This window comes from Rousettus aegyptiacus, unplaced genomic scaffold (genome assembly GCF_014176215.1).
Source record: "Rousettus aegyptiacus isolate mRouAeg1 unplaced genomic scaffold, mRouAeg1.p scaffold_m13_p_5, whole genome shotgun sequence".
Lineage (NCBI taxonomy): Eukaryota > Metazoa > Chordata > Mammalia > Chiroptera > Pteropodidae > Rousettus > Rousettus aegyptiacus.
Window position 1 is genome coordinate 120,517,398 of NW_023416308.1, and position 3,411 is coordinate 120,520,808.

Here is a 3,411-nt window from a genome sequence, read left to right on the forward strand (position 1 = left end):
CTTTCCCGGACAGGCCCGGCGGAGGCCCTGCGAGCCGGCTTCTGTGTCTCCAGGCTCGTTCTGCATCAGGGTGGGGGCCGTGAGCCTCCTCTGACGCGAGGTATGCTCACACACTCACGCACACACTCGCACGCGCACACACACTCACGCATGCGCACACATACACTCGCGCTCACACACATGTACACTCACACGCACACACTCATGCACACACATACACTCGCATTCACACACACGTACACTCACACTCATGCATACACTCACACACACACTCACACACATACACTCGCACTCACACACACGTACGCTCACGCACATGCACACACTCACACACGCATGCGCACACCTGCGTCTACTCCCCTCTCCTCGCCATTCAGGACCACGCGTCCACAGGACCCCCTGGTCCGAGCGGCCGTCACGGGAGGAGCCACGGGCGGCAGGCCGCTCTCCCCACAGAGCCCCTGCTTCCCGCATCCTCCACGCACACACTGGGTCGGGCCGTCCTTAGGGTAACTGATCCGCAGACCCCGCTGGCTCAGCCTCGGCCCCGACGCCGCCCCCCCAGGCCTGGCGGTGGCCTCGTTGGTCCCGATCGGGCCCCTGCCCCCTGTCCCCGTCCCCAGCCTCCTTCTCCCAGACCCCCACTGTCTCAAAGACAGGGATCCAATAGCTGCGTTCTAATTAAATAAAAGGGAAGGGAAGGGAAGACCAGGCCGTCCCTCGCCCTCAGTGGCCCGGGCTGACCCAGGCGAGGCCCGGCCTTGCCCCTCACCCTCGCCCGTCACCCGCTGCGGCAGCGTCGTTTCAATGGGGACACGGGCCCCTGGGCACCCTAGGAAAAGATGATGCGGCCTGGTGCTTGTGTGGCGTCTGAGCCGGGACGACCGAACCAGCCCGGCCGAAGCAGCCGGGCCGAGAGGGTCGAGGAATCTGGACGGAGATCCAGACACGTAGGGCGACTCAGCCATACCAGACAGACGCGGGGAGACGTCCCGGGTCCCGGGGGTGGGGTGGGGGGGCGGACAGAACGCCGGTGGCCAGGGCCACGGCGAGGCGGGCACACGGTGCGCCACGCCAGACCGGCGAGGTGACCGCTCCACCGGACGGAGCCACTCAGGACGGCTCCGAAGGACACTTGGGGAGGCGGAGAGGCGCGGACACAGGCGGGCTGGGCGGGGGAGCCACGCGGGAAGGAGGAGAGCGGAGGATCTGGAACTGTAATGAAAATAATTACCCCGGAATTAACGAGGCGCGCGCGAGGGGCCCCCAGGGCCGGCAGGACGCGGGAGGAAGAAGCTGGACCCGTTGCGGTGACGCCGACAAATACCGAAGTTCTGGGGCGCTCCCGAGGGACCCCGGACTGCCCCAGACCGCCCCCAACGATGAGAACGAGACACGTTGTTCTTCCCAGGCACCACTGGGCATGAGAGAAAAAGGGTCATATTCTGGAACATTCTGGAACCGTGGGGGGTGACTTCGCACCGGATCCTCCCAGGCTGTGGCGGGAAGGTGGACCCACCGAGGCTCAGAACACCTGTCACGGACCCGCCACGTGGCCAACGGAACAACGAAACGCTGGAGGAATGAGCCCGCGAGGCTGCCGCAGGACGGACGGGGGCGCGGGGGCCGCGGGGGCCGCGGGGCCGCCCCGGCCACCACCGCCACCAGGCGCCACGGCAGTTCGGGCGCCACTTAGAACGGCCAGAGCCGGGCTGACGTGATGGGGACGGCCGCCTCTCGGCGGACGACACCAGACTCCAGTGAGGACCCTGGTCAGTGCCGGCCGTAGCAAGTGGACGGCTTCGATACGACCAGGTGTCCACCTTCCCCAGACCTGGACCGCCAGGGCAACCCCGTCACACCGTCACCTCGGCCAGGGCCGGAAATGCTCGGCGTGCTTACGGCCAGCGCCGAGGACGTGGAGGTTCCAAGGCGAGGGATGGGCAGGTCGGCCGGCTGGCTTCGATTGACAGCGACAAAGAGGCTTGCCCTGCGCGAAGGGGCGGCCGCGGACAGAGCCTGCCGAGGACCTCGCAAGCCCGTGCGTTTGCCGGAGGCCGCGGCGGGGCGCCTGGGGTCAGCCTCCCGCACGCACACGCTCCGTGCTGGACGATAGCACTTCGGGAAAGGCCCTCTGTGCAAAGCCATTAAATGAAAAAAAAAAAAAAATCGCCATTCGTTTTACGATAAAAATTATAATGCTCTCCCGAGCGCGCGTGGAAAAAAAATAATGGATCGATGGAGGAATGGAACAAATTCGCGTCACAAAGAACATGCGAATTTTAAAAGTGGGTTCATCATCGATTTCTACAAAAAAGGAATCTGTGGGGATTTTGGCTAATATCGTGTCGGATCTTCAGATCGATTTGGGGAAAATTAACATCTTACTGTTGGACCCGCCAGTCCAGGAGCAGAGCGTCCCTCTGCTGCTCTGAGCCTTCGTTAACTCCTCCCACCAACGCTCTGTGGTTTTGCACATCTTTCGCCATTATTTGCGTCTAAGCATTTAATATTTTCGATGCAATCATGCATGGTATTTTGAAGATCATTTTCCGATGGTTCTTTGCGAGCTCGCAGAAATACAGTTGATTTTCTGTGTCGGTCTTGTATCTCGCGGCCTTGCTGAACGCACCTGAGTTACAGTAGATTTACTTGTTCGTCTTTTCTTTGTAGACAACCACGTTTTCTGTAAATAAGGACGCCTTGTTTGCTCTTTCCAATGTGGATCCTGCCCGCCCCCCGCCCATTTGTTCCCTTTGTCTTGTTGCACCAGCTCGAACCTCCAGAACGTTAAAGAGACGTTCTGAGAAGAGACAGCCTTGTCTTGGCTCTGGCCCGAGAGGGAAGTCACCCAGGTTTTCGTCACTGAGTTGGGCGCCCTTTATTAGACTGAGAAAGTTCCCTCTGATTCCGAGTTTGCTGGGATTTAAGCAATTAGGAGTGGCTATAGGATGCCGCTGAATGCTTTTCTTACACCTATTGAGATGATGATAGGGTTTTTTATTTTTAAATTTAATAGGGTTGTCTACGGCCACGCCACCGAACAAGCCCGACCCTGTCTGATCTCGGAAGCTAAGCAGGGTCGGGCCTGGTTAGTACTTGGATGGGAGACCACCTAGGAAGACAGGTGCTGTAGGCACAAAAAATAAAAAAATAAGGGATTGTAAGCTGACAAGGTCCTTGCAATCTGTGAGGCCAACCAAGGGTTGCCTCATCTAAAAAATAAGATCAAAGTTAAAAAAAAAATTAAATAGGGTCAACTAAATGGGTTGGTTTTTTAAAAATGTTAAACCAACTTGTGTTCCTGGAATAAACCGCACTTGCACACGGCTGGATTTGGTCGGTTGAGCTTCCTTTCGGAATTCCTGTGTCCGTGTTCGTGAGGAATCCCGTCCGCAGGTTTGTTTGTTT

At 58.5% G+C, this 3,411-nt stretch overlaps 1 pseudogene; it reads left to right on the forward strand.

Annotated features, from left to right (window-relative positions):
- The first annotated feature begins 3,023 nt into the window (after positions 1-3,023).
- LOC118603736 lies at positions 3,024-3,139 on the forward strand (annotated as a pseudogene).
- The last annotated feature ends 272 nt before the right edge of the window (positions 3,140-3,411 follow it).